This window comes from Lygodium microphyllum, chromosome 1 (genome assembly GCF_053477565.2).
Source record: "Lygodium microphyllum isolate KBCC chromosome 1, Lygodium_microphyllum_v1.1.10, whole genome shotgun sequence".
Lineage (NCBI taxonomy): Eukaryota > Viridiplantae > Streptophyta > Polypodiopsida > Schizaeales > Lygodiaceae > Lygodium > Lygodium microphyllum.
Genome location: NC_141135.1, coordinates 19,974,506 through 19,995,748, shown reverse-complemented (window position 1 = coordinate 19,995,748; position 21,243 = coordinate 19,974,506). Strand labels below are relative to the sequence as shown.

At 39.5% G+C, this 21,243-nt stretch overlaps 1 pseudogene; it reads right to left on the bottom strand.

Annotated features, from left to right (window-relative positions):
* Nucleotides 1–16,241: 16,241 nt before the first annotated feature.
* LOC148040892 (pyrophosphate-energized vacuolar membrane proton pump 1 pseudogene) lies at nucleotides 16,242–17,532 on the bottom strand (annotated as a pseudogene).
* Nucleotides 17,533–21,243: the final 3,711 nt, after the last annotated feature.

Here is a 21,243-nt window from a genome sequence, read left to right as displayed (position 1 = left end):
AGTGTATATGGAGCATCCTGAAGGCTATATTCATCCTGATTTCGTGACATATGTGTGTAAGCTAAAAAAATCTTTATATGGGTTGAAACAGGCACCGAGAGCATGGAATACTCGAATAAGTAGTTATTTACAGCAGCATGGATTTCAGATAGCTCATGCAAATCACAGTCTATTTACGATGAAGATAGATCATGGTTATGTTTTTTTTGTGGTTTATGTAGATGATCTTATCATCAATGGAGATGATGATCAAGGGATTGCTAAAATTAAACCATTGCAAGGGCTAAATTTAAAGTTAAAGATCTTGGAGAGGTGAAGTATTTTCTTGGGATTGAAGTTATACCTACACCGTAAGATATATGGATGTTGCAAAAATAGTATGATCATGTTATGTTGCAGAAGTATGGCATGAAAAAGTGTAAAGCTATCGAGACACCCTTGGATCAAAATGTGAAGCTGGCAATTGATGTTGGGATTGAAATAGAGAATGTAACTATGTATAGACATATGGTGGATAGCTTGATCTACATTACTATCACTCATCCTGACTTGAGTTATGCATTGGGGCTGATCAGTCAATTCATATAGAAGCCTCATAAGCCACATCTAGATGCACTCAAAAGGATTATGAGGTACATGAAGAGTACTACATATTATGGGTTGTTTTATGAGTATGGAAAATCCCTTGACTTGGCAGGTTACACTGATGCTGATTGGACTGGTTGTGCCTATGACAAGAGGTCAACCAATGGTTATGCATTTGGTTCGGGCAGTAGTATGATTAGCTAGAGTAGTAAGAAATAGCCTATCTTTTCTTTATTTGGCACGGAAGTGGAATACAGGGGTGCAACATTAGCGGCATGTAAAGCAGTTTGGTTGATGAAATTGTTGAATGACTTGGGGATATAGTTGGACAACAAAGTCAGATTGCATTGTGATAATCTGAGTAGTGTGATGTTAGCTAGCAATCCCATCTATCATGCTATATCCGAACATATCGAGGTTCATTATCATTTCATCATAGAAATGGTATTTGCAGGGTCGATTGACTTGTTGCGTGTGAAGACCGAAGACCAGGTAGCAGATATATTTACCAAATCACTTGGTAAAGAGAAGTTTATCTACTTTAGACAACTACTTGGAGTTTAGCAGTTAGTTTGAGCTTGAGGGGGAGTGTTAAGACTTCAAGCTCAACTGCTCATATGTATGTGTGTGTGACCAACATTATCTACAACTGTGTCCAGTTGTACTCATGTGTAGGACATTAAATAAGTCAATGTTCACCTAACCACACTTAGTCATGGCTAGTGGTAACCTAGTTGTACTATCTCTTTCATGTTAGTAGAGATTGAATAATGAAGATGAATGAGATGAGATGATTGCTCACTCTTTGGCTCCACTCTATCTCTCTTATCTTTGAACATAGGTTCATTAAAATTCATTAAGGCTCTATTGACACATCGTAGTAGGGGCAAAAACCAATTAAATTGGTCTTTCATGGCTCCACCACCAACCCAAATCATATGAATGATGCTCACAAACAACTCAAAGAGATGGAAGGAGAGAATTTTTTTCTAATGAAAGGTTCTCTTATGGTGTGATCAGAGTATCATCTTGTAGGGCCAAAGTAATACCTTACATGATTACTCAAGATTTCGAGCTCTTTCTACGATGATATAACTGGCTATCCCAAATAGATCGACTAGAAAGGATTTGCTTGGCATAAAGGATAAAGTGCATGGTGTATTTCATAAAATATAGTCTCCTAATCATCTCTTAGATGTGAGTAGAGCGTTCTCATCTATATTAGTTATACAACCATCACTATCAAGTGTCTTCACTTTGGATACTATCTCTTTACCTATCTATCTTGGTTCCTGATGGACCTAAAAACGGACCGGCACTGGCTCATGCACTAGCCGGACCTCGTCACTACGTACAAGACAACCCCTCGGCCTTGCGGCCAGGAGCGTCTATCAAAATCTCTACCTTCCTAAACATTGCGTTTGTAATACGTTGTAGTCCAACTGATCCTAACCCAATATTACTCCTCAGAGGGAGTCCCTTTCACATAGCCAAATAGGCTCGAATCACATACACATGGGGTTCCTCCTACGGCTGAATGCCGTCAACCCTCTGCGACTCTCCTACACCTTGGGGATTGGCCCCTCGATGCGTCGCTCAACATTTAGACATTTCGCACAAAAGTCGCTCAAGGTACCAAATAAGCGTATCCAGGAATGTACCATTGTCCTTACTTGACTTCCCCTATAGGATCCCACGACTAGCCTACAGCATGGGTATCTCACTGCCTCTCAACGTAGGTCGTATTCCAAAACCAATTGCAATGCATGTCCAGGAGCTAATCACTGATATTTTTAAATTCTTTCCATGCTCTATGCATTTGGTGGATGCCTAGTGCTCAAAACATTTAGCAAACAGTATCGTGCACAAGTGCAAATCATTCTTTCATGCTTTTCTTTCTAACTGCTTTGTGCTTCGTTGCATGGGCTTAGTACCGAGGTGATCCTCGTGCTACTAAGCTCTTGATCTTAATTATCATCCGTCCTAAATGCTATGCATAGAAATCAGCAACTTTCCCATCATTTCACACGGCATTTAGACATATTTCAACTCCTCTACCCTTCCCCGTTTAAATAGTGCATCGTTGGATAGATTTATAGGGTATTTTGACATCATTTTATGTATAGAAAGCGGAAAAAACCACACTAGAACAAGAAGGCGGGGTTGAACTGAGGCAAATCCTCATGCTTCAGTCCCCACAAACATTCACAAACATTGTTCTTATTTATCCTTATTTTTCGGAATCCAAAATGCATTTTTCCCCTATTTTTTAGGGTTTTTCCACCATTTTCTTGTATTTTTCCTTATTTTTCTGCATTATTTAATTACTGAAAATTCAAAACAGGTTATGGGCTGTGGCCCTTAGTTCCTTCTTGCAGAAAAATGAAAGTTTAGTTGATGTTCCTATTTACTTTCCCATTTTTATGCAAAAAACCATCATTTTCCCTTGTTTTTTCATGTTTTACGTGTTTTAATGTATTATTTTGAACCACAAGATGCATATTTTTCTGATTTTTTGATTATGACCAGCAAGAACTCATAGAAAACAGCAACCTGAACAATTTTTATCCCACATGAACAACATTTCATCACTCAAAAGCCATAAAAGCTCAAATTTCCTTTGAAAATTTTAAATTACCGCTTATTTGCGTGTTTCGGGTTTCATGTCCATGGCTGTAGATTTGGAAACCAGCAGCACTTCATGTCCAGCACAATCACCAATCACCATTTCCAGCCCGTGGAGCAATCCGATCCATGCCGGACAAGCCTCCATCATTCTTTCTTCTTCCTTCCAAGTTCTTCCCACATGAACTTGCCTTTAGAAGAGAGAGAGGGAGGAGAGAGAAAGACTGAAATCAGAATTCTTCATAGAGACCACCATTTCTCAGGCGAGAGGCGGCGATAGAGTCCACAGACAGAGGGGAATGAAGCCCCATAATCCATTGGGGGGGTTGTTTGCAGCAGCCATGATGCCCTCTCTCCATCCATGGCAAAAAAAATGGCGCCCTATGTTGATCACGTTTTTTCATTCCTCTTCATTCTCTCTCCACGTTTTTTGCTTCATAAGGTGCATAAAATTTTTTGGGGGGGTCCAAACTCAAAAGGCATGCTCAAATTTGGCCTCCCAAGTGTCCACCTTTTCATATCTTGACCGTTTCCTTGGCCATTTCCCCGTCCGGACTCCGAATTGAGCTCTGGAAAATCCTGGGCATCCGGCTTAGCATCCCGCATTGGCCAGTAGCTCGTGTCAATCCGCACGACTGTCTGAAAAATTATGAAAAATCAACAAGTGTCGCTCGGGCGCCTTTAAAGCACTTTGGCGCTTAAAATCGTCCTAGATCGAGCCGCCGCCTTTGACGGTGAATATTTTTCCCTTGATATTCATAATTTTTAGCTATTTTTAAGCACTTCCCATCACCTAAATTCCTCTCTCATTGGCGACCACGGGATAGGGCGACTCAGCCCGTCGAATCCACGAACATATCTGCACATAAACAACCAAAGAAGCATCAAACTGATACAAAACAAATATATAATAAAACTCAGCACAATGCTCCCCCTACCCCTGGACAGAACCAAGGCATGACATCCACAAGGAGTAGGCCTAGCATCATCTAATAGAAGATCTGAAGTGAGTCACGAACCAGCTACTCTAACACAGCCAAACTAAAAAATCCTATCAAAGAGGTTGCCCTAAGTGGTAGTCTGAACTACTTACCAACTAAAGACAACACAACTAGGAGCTCCGACAAGGCGAGGACTCCTATAGCCTGATCAAAGAGTATTTCCTTTCAGTACAGTTCTTCTTTGAGGATTTTTATTGGATGAACATACTTGGGCATGTAAAAAGGAGGGAGCTGAGCGTAGTGACCCAAGGAGAACAGGGCATCGGCCTCAGGACCTGTCTTGGCACCCAAGAACCTACCAAGCCCTCGCAAGGCGACACTTAATCCTTTTCTAACACTCACTTTTATTTTCGCTCCAACCTTCGTTGTTTTGATATTATTTTTCCAGCAAGAAGCCACCCCTAGGAAGACAAGGTATCAGCCCCGGGTCTGACTCGTCCCCAGGAACCTACCAGGCCTTCAGAAGGCAATGAGCAACTGCCTATACATTTCCATTTCTTTTCTTTTCTTTGATAGGGGTTAGAACCCCTTTTTACACACACTCATATTTATATTCATCTTTTAGGATGTTCAGGATTTCTTGGCATCATTATTATTATCTTCTGGCAGGCATCTCTAACTGCCTCACTACTAACAAGAACTCCTAGAACGGCTACCTCTAGCAGGCTAGCAGAACAGGGCCACTAGGACTTCCTTCTAAAACAGATCTTTCGATGTCGGACAATGTCTTTACAGGAGGCAATGACTACTCCGACCTCCCTCAAACATACTAAGCCTAAACCTGGGACTTCATGCCTTGGTTGCTGGCCCCCAACAAAAATGTATCCCCTCGACAAGTACAAATACACATATAACAGGAAAGAAAGGTACTCCTAAATGAGAAATATCACCTGGATTGGCCGCAAGAAGCTTCCATCGCAGCAAAGGCTCCTCCAGGCTCCACAAAATTCCACGAGCCACGAAATCTGTCCAGCACAACACTTAAAACAAAAACCCAATTAAACGCACCCACACTAGACAGGGAAATGGCCCTCTTGGCCTAATGAAATAAAATACTTCACTACAAAACTAAATCGGCCCTCTTGGCCTAACAAAATCTGGAGGTAATATCCAAAGCAGCTAGCCTTCCTAGCTTAAAACTAGATAGGCCATTTTAGTCCACGTAATACTGATGTCCTTAGCATATACATCACACCCTCTCAGACTACCCAAGGTGCCAAAGATAGCATATCATAGGTCGACTAGCCCCATGCTACTCATGCAAGTTAGCTAAAAGCTTGATCTTGTATTTTTTTTCCTCTTTTTTTTTCCTTTTTTTCTTTTTAATCTTATGGTTTTCTTTTTGTAGAGCTACAAGTCCAAGTCTTTCCACAAATAACTCATCAATAAGACCGATCCCTTCTTGGGCACTATGAGCTAAATGAACAACCTTAGTGGGCTCGCATGTCCCACATTTATTGTAATCCGAATAACCTAGTCGTTCAAGCGGCTGAGTGGCTCCTTTGGGAGAAATAATCATAGCTTTGTACTCATTCGAACCTCCTCTATTTGGGTTTTCATGTAGATCAGTGCTGGGACCCAAACTAGGTAGAACTTCAAGCCTAAGCATATCACATGGGTGTGTCCCCAGGCAGTGTATATGGTCAGATGTATATCCAATCTTACCCTCTTGGGGGTTCAACAGAATATATCCAGATGGGATCCTTGGCCTTGCATTTGACACTCCTGCCATACTTTTGGAGATTTTGGGTCTCCAAACCCATCTCACATTTCCCTTAATATTCTTGCATTCCCTCAATTTGCTGCACTTGTCTAACGAACTCGATGCAAACTTATCCCTATGGCTAAATGGCCTCACATCCTTATGACCTTTGTGAAGCACAGGTGGACTTTTAGCATTTTGCATCCTCTTTACAAAAGATGTCTTTACTTGTTTACGTCCATACTGTAAATTTTCTTCCATAAGAACCATGCTTTCACTGGAAGGAACAACATCCACCCGGAAGCATGATTCCAATACCAAAGGTCTCTCAAGAGCCTTACTAGCAACAAAGTTAGAACCACACACAAAATTCTTATCAACACTCATAGGCCCATTGGTGCGATCCATATTTCCATCACAACTATCTCTCGTGGAAGTGTTGCAAGCCCTAATGGGACTTACATGGCTTGGAACGTGTTCACTGAGAGGCATGTCATTACTACTCATAGGATGGCCATTTTCTCCTTTGAGATTTTGGCCACTAAGGTTCCCCTCATAGGCTGCCTTGGTATCAACAAGTGAGCTGTCTTCTTGCAGAAATGGTTGGAAGCTAGGATGCACGTGTACTGAGTGGGGAAAACTCCAAAAGTTTTCCCAACATCTCTGAATATGACCCTCATAATCGATGGCATGCATTTTTGCTTCCCTTAACGACTTAGGATTCCGCAGTCCCACTTGGATCTGCGTATTAATCTCTAAGCCATTCAGAAAGAGCTCACATAGCACATCATCTGGTAGTGCACTGGCTCTTCTTGGCCAAAGCCTAAGAGTACTATCAAAGGCTCTAGCATACTCTTTAATAGAAAGATAAGACTCTTGTCTAAACTGCATAAGCTGCCCTAAGACCTGAATCATAGGGAGCTGTTTTTCATACTCATCTAGAAATCTATCACAAGACTCCTCAAATGATTTGATCGACCCTCTTGGGAGGTTCCAGTACCATTTCCTTGCCTCCCCCTTTAGGGTACTTGGAAATACAAGCATCCGATGTATATCATCAAACCCACTTGCAATACAAGTTAGGTCGTATTCTCTTAAATGAATCATTGGATCCTCATTTGGCAACCCATAAAACACTGGGAGATCCCTATAAAGAGGAGGACATTTAGTCCTCCCTTTTGGGATCAAGACTGGGTCATTAAAATCTTTGTATTCCTCTTGACCTAATACCAGTGTATTAGGGTCTTTGACCTCTTCCATTTCCACCTTTACTGGTGTGGAAGAGTCACTAATTCCATGAACTTCCCTTTCCGCCAACTCACAAAGTGGTTTAGGGAATCCAACACTATGCAATAGGGAATCTATCCCATCATCTGCTAGTGGTGTTCTAGTAAGCCTATTCTCATCTACCACCACTTTGCTAAAACTTAGGATAGGTCCTAATGAAATCTTCCTTACTAACAATGGTTTTCCACACACATGGACATCATCCAATGCTTTATGGATCTTGGCAATCACACTACGGTACCCAACTGCGTCGAGCACTAGCATCGGATGTATCTTTAGATCATAATCATCATGTCCTCCTATGTGCATATTAATCATCATTGTCACAGTCTTTTCTATGACATTATCATCATGAATTATCATAGATGACTGTGTCATCTTAGCACTACTTTCACTTTCCCTTTTCTCTAATCGCCATGGGCTATTAATCTTAGAGGTAGCTCCATGGGTATTTTCCCATAGGGACCCAAACTCAAGCATGGTATCACTTTCAGGGCAAAGGGTAAAATAGTCAATCACCCAACGTGTTAAAGATCCCACTAGAGTGTTCAAGATAGACAAAGTATCCTTTGGGTGTTGGGAATTTCTTGGATTGACCGTCATACTAATGACCAAAGTTTTTATCAGACTAACTTGATATCCACCGCTTCAAGGCGGCTATCGACCAATAAAACTAACAGGTCCCTTATGAGACCAAGATTCGGAGACCGCCACTTATCGGCAGCTCCCGGCAGACGCACCACTGATGGACCTAAAAACGGGCCGGCACTGGCTCATGCACTAGCCGGACCTCGTCACTACGCACAAGACAACCCCTCGGCCTTGCGGCCAGGAGCGTCTATCAAAATCTCTACCTTCCTAAACATTGCGTTTGTAATACGTTGTAGTCCAACTGATCCTAACCCAATATTACTCCTCAGAGGGAGTCCCTTTCACATAGCCAAATAGGCTCGAATCACATACACATGGGGTTCCTCCTACGGCTGAATGCCGTCAACCCTCTGCGACTCTCCTACACCTTGGGGATTGGCCCCTCGATGCGTCGCTCAACATTTAGACATTTCGCACAAAAGTTGCTCAAGGTACCAAATAAGCGTATCCAGGAATGTACCATTGTCCTTACTTGACTTCCCCTATAGGATCCCACGACTAGCCTACAGCATGGGTATCTCACTGCCTCTCAACGTAGGTCGTATTCCAAAACCAATTGCAATGCATGTCCAGGAGCTAATCACTGATATTTTTAAATTCTTTCCATGCTCTATGCATTTGGTGGATGCCTAGTGCTCAAAACATTTAGCAAACAGTATCGTGCACAAGTGCAAATCATTCTTTCATGCTTTTCTTTCTAACCGCTTTGTGCTTCGTTGCATGGGCTTAGCACCGAGGTGATCCTCGTCCTACTAAGCTCTTGATCTTAATTATCATCCGTCCTAAATGCTATGCATAGAAATCAGCAACTTTCCCATCATTTCACATGGCATTTAGACATATTTCAACTCCTCTACCCTTCCCCGTTTAAATAGTGCATCGTTGGATAGATTTATAGGGTATTTTGACATCATTTTATGTATAGAAAGCGGAAAAAACCACACTAGAACAAGAAGGCGGGGTTGAACTGAGGCAAATCCTCATGCTTCAGTCCCCACAAACATTCACAAACATTGTTCTTATTTATCCTTATTTTTCGGAACCCAAAATGCATTTTTCCCCTATTTTTTAGGGTTTTTCCACCATTTTCTTGTATTTTTCCTTATTTTTCTGCATTATTTAATTACTGAAAATTCAAAATAGGTTATGGGCTGTGGCCCTTAGTTCCTTCTTGCAGAAAAATGAAAGTTTAGTTGATGTTCCTATTTACTTTCCCATTTTTATGCAAAAAACCATCATTTTCCCTTGTTTTTTCATGTTTTACGTGTTTTAATGTATTATTTTGAACCACAAGATGCATATTTTTCTGATTTTTTGATTATGACCAGTAAGAACTCATAGAAAACAGCAACCTGAACAATTTTTATCCCACATGAACAACATTTCATCACTCAAAAGCCATAAAAGCTCAAATTTCCTTTGAAAATTTTAAATTACCGCTTATTTGCGTGTTTCGGGTTTCATGTCCATGGCTGTAGATTTGGAAACCAGCAGCACTTCATGTCCAGCACAATCACCAATCACCATTTCCAGCCCGTGGAGCAATCCGATCCATGCCGGACAAGCCTCCATCATTCTTTCTTCTTCCTTCTTCTTCCCACATGAACGTGCCTTTAGAAGAGAGAGAGGGAGGAGAGAGAAAGACTGAAATCAGAATTCTTCATAGAGACCACCATTTCTCAGGCGAGAGGCGGCGATAGAGTCCACAGACAGAGGGGAATGAAGCCCCATAATCCATTGGGGGGGTTGTTTGCAGCAGCCATGATGCCCTCTCTCCATCCATGGCGAAAAAAATGGCGCCCTCTGTTGATCACGTTTTTTCATTTCTCTTCATTCTCTCTCCACGTTTTTTGCTTCATAAGGTGCATAAAATTTTTGGGGGGGGTCCAAACTCAAAAGGCATGCTCAAATTTGGCCTCCCAAGTGTCCACCTTTTCATATCTTGACCGTTTCCTTGGCCATTTCCCCGTCCGGACTCCGAATTGAGCTCTGAAAAATCCTGGGCGTGCGGCTTAGCATCCCGCATTGTCCAGTAGCTCGTGTCAATCCGCACGACTGTCTGAAAAATTATGAAAAATCAACAAGTGTCGCTCGGGTGCCTTTAAAGCACTTTGGCGCTTAAAATCGTCCTAGATCGAGCCGCCGCCTTTGACGGTGAATATTTTTCCCTTGATATTCATAATTTTTAGCTATTTTTAAGCACTTCCCGTCACCTAAATTCCTCTCTCAGTTCCAAAATCACAATGTCCATCTAATCCTTTTCACATAGTCTTGTATCATCACTTCATACTCCTCTTCTCTAAATATTTCCATGATTTCACATGAGTGACCAACCAAAGCTTGTAGCATCAAGTTCCACATTAATACAAAATTATTATGGCACTATATGCATGTTGTTAATAATAGCTAGGTACACTCATCTACTAAGAGACAAAGCCTTCAAACTCTCATAGAGCATCACCCATGTCTTGCTACACAAGCATTCATCCCAAAGGTCATCATGCTACAATTTCCCTTGCACACCCATGTATTGCAACAAAAGCACTCATCACAAAGTCTTCATGCTACAATTACTCTTGCACACCCATGTCTTACTATTATGTAAGAACTCATCACCAAGGTCTTCGTGCGACAATTTCCTTTGCATATCAAAATGTTTCTCATGTCCTTGTATCTGTAACTCTTTTTCCCATTCATTATGCAATACTCCAAATATAACTTCTCCTTTCAAGTCATCATTGTCTTAACTTATCCTATTTATCCCTCATGGAGGTTACACTCAATATCTCAACTTTTAGACCTCTTATCTCAAACGCAATTGGATATATTTCTTCAATCCCTTGTTCAATTACATTATCTATATTCATATCATCCATGTTTGGCAACACAAATCGAAGATAGGACTCTACATAATGCCTCTACCTACTACTAGCACTTTATCTAATGAAAATGCCTTTACAACACAAATAGTAGTTAGGTAGAGGTTTTTTTTCACCTCTTAGAAATCTATTTGCAACCTTAAGAATATATACGATTCTACCTAATGTCTTCTCTACTAAAGCATAGGTTTCACCTATAGCCAATCAAGGAGTGATGGCAATGTGACTCAAACTAAGACTTATGAAGAAATATTTCCTAAGGGATAAATTTGGTGGCCAAGATATTGCATGGACCAAATTTCTTTTATATCTCATTCCATACCTAAGATCTATCTTTGTTCAACATTGAAACCCACCAAGGTTGGGACTGGTCAAAGAGGAATCCATTCCTCATATATAAGAATGATTGAAGTACCACCCTAGCTTTGTATGCCATTGCAAACCACCTCTAAAATTTGTCACTTCTAGCCTTGGATACAACTAATGTGTTACCGCTCTTCTTATCCCTCACTCTATTGTGCAAGATCTCTATTATTTGGTTTCTTGAATAAATCTCTCCCTCCAATGTAGAATTACAAGAGCCTATGTCACCCCAAACATTGGCCATGAAGTTTAAATGTTTTAAAATTTTGAAATCGCCAACAAAGAGAGCATCTTGGCTAGCCTCACACTTAAACAACGAATGTGGGTTGAGGTGGATATGTCCATTGAGATGAGATTCTACCACTATACCCCAACCTCAACTTAGTCATTTGTTATGAATGACAATTACAATTTCGACTGAATAATGATCCCTGCAATTTGCTATTCTGATTGCCGATTTAATTTTGACTGAGTTGTCTACAATGACCTATTCGCTGCTCATCGGAGCTTCATGCAGACAGCAGTACTTAAGGTCTTGTTTTGACCAACTATCTGTTTACATATCCACTCCTTGTTGTAGATTCACAAGGAGACGAAATTGTTTGGTCTGATTACGTCCCAATAGATTAAGGCTACCGCTGCGGCTTTTGCATGGACGACCACTATGTCTCATACGCCATGCATTTTCAGTCAAAGCTACTCGGTGAACTAGGAGCCAAAGTTCATGATGAAATAAACTTGAAAGAGGTAGAAAATTATAATATTTTTTGCTGAAGTGGGGACTCGGACAAGGGCATATTGGATGAAGAGATACTAACACAAGGAACTTTCAATCGATCCCCATATAGGAAAAAAAGAGAATTCCCCATGGAATTCCCTAGTTGAAAATACATATAAGTGGGGAAAGTAAAAACTAGGAAAAATGGGACATTTCCTAGTGAGAATAAGTATTTCCTTATCACTTTATCTACTTTGCCCTTCCTCTTAGACATGCTAATATCAAACAAGAAATTGCACAATAAATTTATAACTAGAAAATTATATAGAGAATGTCATCATTTCTAAGTAAGGATCAATAACATACATCTAATGATCAAAATAGATTAAACAAATTAAGACATCAACATCTACTTCTAGCAACCAAAAGAAAAATGAAAATAATTTTAAAGGAGCATAGAACTAAAAACTAATTAAGAAACATGTGTGTCTTGATTGTTTTATCCCTTAAATCTCCAATATGTTGCAAAGTAATAAATGTTTTAGTAATCCCTCAAATCTCCAATATGTTGAAAAGCAATAAATTCTTAACTCAAAGTAGAAGTTATGCTAAAACTTCCACATCATCTAAACTAAGCACATTGCTATTTTTCTTTAATACAACTTTGCCATTTCCTAGTAGCCAATAAAGAATCTCCTTAATCATATATCACTTGTTGGCTTCTTTGTATCCTTAATCAAGACTCGAAAGCTAGCTTCAGTCTTTTTGAGATTCATGTATGTACTCTTTAAAGAAAAGTACATATCATGAATTGTAGGCACACCAAGATACTTCAAAAGTATGGTTTCCATGTTCTCTTTTGTCATATTAACCTGCATTGAATAACAAAAAGAGAATAAGTAACTTATTATACTATGTATAGATAATTAAATGACACGAATTATAATATGAAAAGCCATAAATTTAACTACATGACTGTTATATATATATATATATATATATATCAACTATAAAGTTAACCTTTAAGCATCATTTGAAATGTTAATCTCAATGCCTTGGTTTGGGAGATCTTTAAATTCCTAATTCAAATAAAATAAAAAATTTAGATTATGCTTTTCATGTATGACATAAACAAAAATATAAACATTTACATCTAGCACCTTTGGTTCTTTTTCGTTGATATTGGTACCTCATTTCATGCTCCTTTGTTGCAAAAGATCCTTCATCTTCTCACTTGGCTAGTCAACACGTAAAATAAATAGTTATATAATAAATCATATCTTTAGTTATTCACTAAACTATGATGCTATTGTTCTCTCACAAACATATATCAAATACCTTCCTCTTTCTTTGACTTTTTTGAGATGTTTCATTAATGTCATCATCTGAATTAGCCTACATTCAAAACTAAAATTAGTAATCACATTAAAAACATTTATATAGAAAAAAAGTTACATACCTTATCATTGCTTGAACTATGGATACTTTGTTCCAGAATTTCTTGACGTTTAGTTGAGTACATTATTTTGTCTAAACCATGTGACAATAACTTTGAAAAGTTGGCACAATTTTTCATATCAAGTGTCTCATCTTCATTTTCAACATCCTACATTTTAAGCATGTAAAGGATAAGATATTGTTAAGAACATGAATCATATGGTTAATCTTAAATTTAATATAAAGCAAAGAACCTCATCGGATGTATAACATTGAAATTCTTCAAAGATCTTTTCTTCCTCCATGAACATATTCATCTATGGGAAATGAAAGTTAATGTATAAGTATCTGTATAAGAGACATTCTCAAAGAAAGTTATTAGATATGAGCTTAAAAGCATTACTTGCAATGATAAATCTGTTTGCTTGTATTGTTGTCCTTCAAAGGAGCTACTTTCTTCAAGAGGCTACATCAACAAAATAAGATCATGTGTATACATCAAATATCTCAAAAATATATGAAATCAAGTACAAAAATGATAAACATATAAGATTATAAGATACATTTTCCAAACCTTGTTCATTCGAAATATCATCCATGCTAGGAATGTATACATCAAGTTGATTAGAATCAATAGTATCAACATATGGTTCACTCTGCCATCAATAGACACCCCTAAATGAGTATGGGAGAAAAAGAACCAATCCTACGCTTATGATATCAAACTTATAAATCATATCATCTTACCATTGATGATGTTATGTCATTTGATACATTTTGAAGCTTATCTATATCATCCACTCCAAGAGATGCGGATAATTCTCTCTATATGTCATAAGATTAATAGTTCAATAACTAAGAATCTACACCTCAAATATTAGGAAAGCCAATAAAAAAAAGTAACAATCAACTTACCTTCTTTAAAAGATCTTTTTTCTTCAAATACTTTCTTTCATCTTGCTTTGTACCCTTCCACCAGTCATATATGTCATTCTCTCTCCATATGTACTCACATCCAGTAAACTTCAATGGTAAAATCTCATGGTGATTCTTTGATATGATTTTCATGATGTACTCTTTATTCGCATTTTTATAACGTAGATCATCTGGGTTTAAGAATTCAAACCACCTATGTACTCGATGATAATTTTCGAGCATGACAGTGTGTTGACTTTTAAAGTATTCAACCAAGAGATTTTTTCCATAAAGTCTACCCTCTTCTCTAAATTTCAACATGGGTGGCCGATAGATATCATCATATGATGGTATGCGTATCACTCCTATTGATACTCAAGTGATCAAATATCATTAGTTAGTATAACCATTTTAAAAAATGACTCATTATCAACATAAGAAAGCTAGTAATACCTGATTCTTGGCTTGAAGAAGTGTTAAGGCAAGCAATCTCAATGTCTTCATTTCTTGCATTGTCTCTTGTGTCATCTTTAGTAACTTGTTTACCTATATATACATAGAGTTAACCAAAGCTCATGTTAATACAAGGTTATGAAAAATTTCAATAACACAAAAGAAAGTAATTAGATATTTTGTATCAATTTGGGTTACCAAATTTGTACAAGTTTTTGATCCTTAAAGTTGGTACCTGCATCTTGACTTGAAAAAACATTATTGCAAGTAACCTCCTGATCTCCCTTTCTTACATTACCTCTTTTCCCACCTTTTGTTTTTCTTTAATCTATATTTATATATATACACACAATTACTCAAAGTTTAAAAATATGAATAACTATGAACATTTTAAATTAGACAAAGAGACTAATTAAAGCTAGTTAATCTCAAAATGAATCACCTAATAAAGCAAGATGTAAAATATGTACAAATTTTAATTTTCAAAGTTTAGTAGAAATAAAGACATATACTTGTATCGTGATTTGAAGAGACATTAGGGCCAATGACCTCCTTAGCTTTCATTGTTCCATTATCTCTTGTACCATCATTTGTGATTTTGTTACCTTTATGTACACATAATAAACCAGAGTTTAGAAACATAATAGACATTTGTAAAACATCAAAACACGCATTTGTAAAACATCAAAACATCAAAACACCCATACCTTTTTTTCCCTGTTCTTTACACCATCTGATAGTAAATTGAGCAGGTGAAAACAAGGAATTCATTGTTCATACTTTTATGGGCTCACCAACTTCTCCTTCTGGTTTGAAGCATCTTACAGACTTCATGTTGAACAGTGCGCGAGGGAGACGAGGAACGGAGGAAGAGAGAAGAGAAGAGAAGAGAGACACGAGACACCGGAAGTGGAACCGCAGAAGTGCATCAAGTGAGCACACATTAGCTGCAACATCAGCTCCTTAGCTAGAATAAATAAAACATCAAGTAGAATAAACATAAGCTTGAATAGACGAATCAACAGAAAATAGACAAACAACAACTAGAAACAATGAAACATCAGCTAGAACAACTCAACAACTGGAATAATAATGAAACATCAGCTGGAACATTTCAACAGCTGGAATAAGAATGAAATGAAATATCATCCCATCAGCTCGAAACATTTCTTATAAACAAAGTGTGGAATAATTTCAACGCATTAGCTATAATATAGATGAAATGATATGAAACGTAGCATGAAGAGCCAAAAATCAGCTGGAAGAAAGAAACATTTAGAATAATCAAATGATGAACAAAATACCGACAATCATCACCAAGAGCTCATCAGTTTTCTTACTGCTCAGAGCCCGAGCAAACATCTCAGCAATCTGCTTTTGGGACTCTAGGAACATCTTTGTACGCCTGGCCTCCAGATCATCACGAAATCGCTCAAACTCTCTTTGCATCTGCAGTTTCATCTCTTCTAATCTGAGAAAGTGCTCCCCGAAACTGCGGATCACGGAGACCAATTCAGAGAGTGGAGTGCTGTCAACTGGGGGCTGTTGATGCCACAAGCTGGACTTTGAAGAAGTCCTATGGTTGAGGAATCTGTCCATCTTGAAAGCCTTCGCGGCCTCATAGTCTATACTGCGGCTGCGCTTCTTGTGGAGAGATGTGTAAGAAGTATCATGGTCATCCAGAGACCAGTTGCGATACCAGCATTATCACTTATGGAACCATATGCATCTATGGCTAGACAGGTGGCAATGGTACAAAGCATTCCAAGAGCTGCAATTGTGATCCCGTACATGGCTGCTAGGGTATGGCTGACATAGATGGCAACAGCAATAGCAAATATTGGAACAATTACAAACTTGTAGCCAAGTGCCAAACCAAAGATGACATTGGTAGCAGCTCCTGTCCTGCAAGAATCAGCAACATCCTGGACTGGTCTATATGTATTGCTGGTGAAATACTCTGTAATGTAGCCAACTACCAACCCTGCCCAAAGCCCTACTCCAATGCAAAAAAATAGTTTCTAGTTTTGAACCATCTTTACACCACCATTAGGATCATATATGTAAAACGTGGATGGTAGTGCCAGCCAACAAACAAAAGCTGCACCGAATGTCATTAAGATGGTGGATATCAGCAACTGTCTCTTAAGTGTAGATTCAATATCCCTTAGATTTGAGATCTCAAACACATTAGTTGCGAACAAGGTTGTGATGAGGCACACCACAATGCCCATGAAGCTAATGAGTAGAGGGAAGCACATAGTAGTGAAGTCATGATTTGTGCCAAATGATGACATGGAAGCCACAACAAGAGCTACGCAAGAAGCTTCAGCAAAGGAGCCAAACAAATCCGAACCCATTCCAGCAATATCTCCCACATTATCACCCACATTGTCAGCAATGATCGCTGGATTTCGCGGATCGTCCTCTGGGATATTCCTTTCTACTTTTCCAACAATATCTGCTCCAACATCCGCAGTTTTGGTATAGATTCCACCTCCAACCCTTTCAAATAGAGCCACATATGAGCATCCAAGCCCATAGCCAGTGATGGCCTCAAAAAGGCCCTCCCAATCATCCTTGTAATAAAGCTGGAACAATTTTATAGTGATGTATAAAACTATGAGGCCATTAGCAAAGTAAGAATCCCATCACTGAACCTGATTGGAAGGCGATTTTGAATACTTTTCCTATCCCTTTTCTGGCTTCCAAAGTTGTGCGAGCATTCGCATATGTTGCGATCATCATGCCCAAAAATCCCAACACTATGGACGTCAAAGCTCCCAATATAAATGCAACTGTAGTGAAAATTGTTGTAAAGAGAGATGGGGCACATTCCTGCTTTGGATCGTATCTGCAAGGCTGGGGCTTAGTACTGAACCCCTTCATAGATCCCACTTGAATCTGAAGGAGAAAGGCAAATCAAGAATGCCTGGTGTTGTTCGATTTATGCCAGCAGTCACATCGCTATGCAGGACACTTCATCTTGACAGCTTGACCTTAGTCGCATCATGTTAAGTGCATGGAGAATTGCGGTTTCCAGACGCTGCATCATCATGCATCTTGGCACTTGTAAATATTTTCGTCCACATATCAACTGGAAGGTAGAATTTGATTCAGTACAGAGGTCATTTTTGCTATAAACGAAGGATCTTCTCTGGAGTCTTCATGGATCTCTTACAAAGGCCTTGCAACATAAAGAAATTTAGACCAGGATTTTAATGATCTTGATGGGAGTGGTGTGAAGGAATCTGAATGCAGTCACCAAGAGACTGATAGTGATTACAAGAATCCAATAAGAACAATGGTGATAAGAGTATTAGTGATTTTGAAGAGGGTTCAAGTGATTTCAGATTGTTAGGTGAAGATGCAAGCAAGGAAAGTATTCCCTTAAAGAGGCAGCAAACTCCAGTTGACGAGTCCCAATTCCACTGCAAATCGAAGCCATCGTGCAGTTCCCTCTCTTCCTCAATGGATTAATGGTCCTTTTAAGTGAGTTTCAGCCATGCCTCTTTACCTAAGCTTTGCTAAGCTCTTGATTAAAACAAGTTCAAGAAATCGTGTTAGAGAAGAACGCTCTGTAACACAGAAGAAGGAAAGCTCGAATGGGGAAGAGCATATCAGTCACAGCTAGAGCAAATGCTTGTACAGCATGTCTACCCAGAGTTCTGCAGTCCTATTGGCCATCTAAGAGCAAAAGCAGCATGGGTGTCTAACCAGTATGCCAGTATTGCTTTTTCAGATCAGTGCAATTTTTTACTCAGCCATGCAGAGTATTGTTGCTACACTGAAAGATCCTGAATTGCTTGTACGGGTAGATTCTGTTGTCGCACTTAGATCTTTTGTGGAGACGTGTACAGATCTCAATGAGCTTCGCCCAATCTTACTACAACTTCTTGATGATGCTGCTGCTTATGATTGCAAGGTGGGTAGAGGGTGTTTGACAAAACCTTACAACAAGATGCAATTTCATGGGACACTTTAATGCAAAATTACACGAGACCTGGTTGGATGTTACAGAGTTTTTATCTGTGCAAGAGAGCTGTATGTATTTTCCAAAACTGTACCAGACTTTCTTGGCTAACAGTTGACACAAGTAAGGAGCCTGAGTTGTTTTTTTTTGTGGAAGAGAAGCCTAGGAGAGCCGTGTATAGGGCCTTGCTGATGACAAACAATCAATCTTCATCCCTGACAGTGATGACCACGAGCATGAATATGATTGTCACCATCTTTGGCTTTGTCTTAGTGCTCTGTTTGTGTTCGTGATATGTTGCTACCTCCTCTACTTTAGAATCTGGCAGATCCAGCACCTGCTAATATTCCAGTACTGATCAACGGACAACTTGTAGAGTATCTCTTCCTAAAATTAGTCAAGGTCCTTTGTGGTCGCGACTTTGTTTTTGAAAACCCTTCAACATCTTTGGTGAACCCGATGTGAAAGCATCGCATAAATTTCAGGATGGGAGATACTTCAGCATCAGTTTTAGCCTCTTCTATGATTCCTGCTTTGTCCTCTACTTCAGCTCCATCATTGACTACTGCTTCAAGTACGGATGATTTAAAGCAGATTTTACAGAATATGTCTATGTATATGCAGCTTCAAAATCAGCAAACACAATTGTATATGCAGCAGCAACATCAATTGTATCAACAACAGTTGTCTCAGCAAAGGCAACTATATTCGGAGCAGGAGAATGCAATCAGCACGACTAAGGCAATTGAAGCAGTTGAGAATGAGAAGAAGCTATTTGATGGCCGTAATGTTTTAGCTTATTTGAAGATGTATGAGATCAAGATGAGATTTTTTGGAGTACCAGCTGGACTTATGAGTAAGTATTTCCTTCGTATTGTCACACCCGCCTTGAGGGCAAAAGTGATTGATCTTTTTATTCAAAATTCGCATTGGCAAGATTTTAAGAAGGCCCTGAAAGGAGAGTATTTCCTTGAGGACTTTGGGATGGCTACACGGCGGTCATTCCGAGAGTGGGTCTACATGCCAAACAAAGGTCTAGCTGCTTCAGAGTTGATACGAGAATTTGAAGAGAGGTATGGTCAGCTTGATGCCATTGAACAAAGAGCATTGGATGTTGAGAAAGTTGAGCTTTTCTTGCAAGCTGCAGATCTTGCTCTTCAGGAGAATTAGGAGAGCTTCTTGAGGATCGCACGAAGCCTATGGGTCTTAAAACAGATTGGCAAGATGCCCAGGATGCAGTCTCAACTTTCACTAAGAGGAGGATATGGAAGACCCGCCTACAGAATGGATCTATGACACCGATGCCGTCTTCTGCTCCTATGCCTGCTTCTATTCCTGTTATTTCTTCTCTTCCTCAGCCAGTTTCTTGGCCTTTGCCAGTGCCTACTGTTTCTACTCCTTCCGTTCCTCCTGTTCCAAGACCGATGGCAGCTCCTTCTACTCCAAAACCATCCGCTCCGTCGGTGCCTTCCTCTCTTGATGATATAATCAAAGGCATAACGGATTTGACACTAGAGTTAGTTAAAGTAGAATTGGTGGGAAAATTGAAAGAGCAGCTTGCTTCGACTGCGCCTACTATTTCTTCTAGTGCTCCTACTGCACCTAGGAGTGCTCCTACTGCACCTAGGAGAGATCGAAGATGTATTTGGTGTGATAGTACAGACCATCAGCATTGCAGGGATTGTGAATCTTTTCAAGATGCAAGGAGGAAGAATTTGGTATTTTGGGGACAAGATGGTAAGATCTGGTTGACTGAAACAGGAGCTCCTCTTGCTACCAACTTTAGGAAAGGCGGAATGAAGAAATTAGTGGATGACATGGCTACACGTACTTCTTATGTGGCAGCTAGAGGAGATGCTTCTGCATATGGAGTTCATATTGAGAAAGGATCAGAGAATCAGTTAGCATTATGGACTTATGCTATGGAGATGGTAAACAAGGGAAAAATTCAGCAAACTGTTTTGACTAGTGCAAGTTCTAGCATAAGATCTGAGATAGGTTGGGATTCGCCTGTTGACAGGTACACTATTTATGCCTACTTGGCTAAGTAGGAGAAGCGTAAGAGGGATGAAGAAAATCCAAATGCAACTAAAAAGACTAGAGGGGTGAGTTTGTTACTCCACCTACTGCAGGACCGTCTTTGAGACCAGGGCCAGAACGACAGATGAAAGATGCTCAAAAGAAAGAAAAGAGGCAAGAGCCTAGAGAGAGGAAGCAGCTAGGGTTTAGATTGATGTCTGATATTGAGACATCTACGGACATGAAGAAAATCTTTAATGACAAGATACTTGGCAGTGAGGTGACTTTTACTATTTCTGAGGTTTTGGGCATCTCGAAAAGAGAGTTTCAAGATCAGTTCCAAGAAGTCTTGAAGAGGAAAAGACATGCATTGCCTACTACTGATACACAGGGAGTTTTGATTGGGGAGTTGGATGAGGATGAGGATGAGGTTATGGTTGAGAATGCTTCTGTTTTTCCATAGATAGAGAAGAGGGTTCAGCCTATGCATTATGCTAAAACTGATGAGCCTGTCTTGATACCGCGTAGTCACTTTTCGCGGAGTAATTGGGCTAGGGCAACTACAGAAACGATGGAAAAAATTGAAGAGAAACAGGTGCCTTATGTTGATTTGGTGGATCATGGTTCAGAGATTA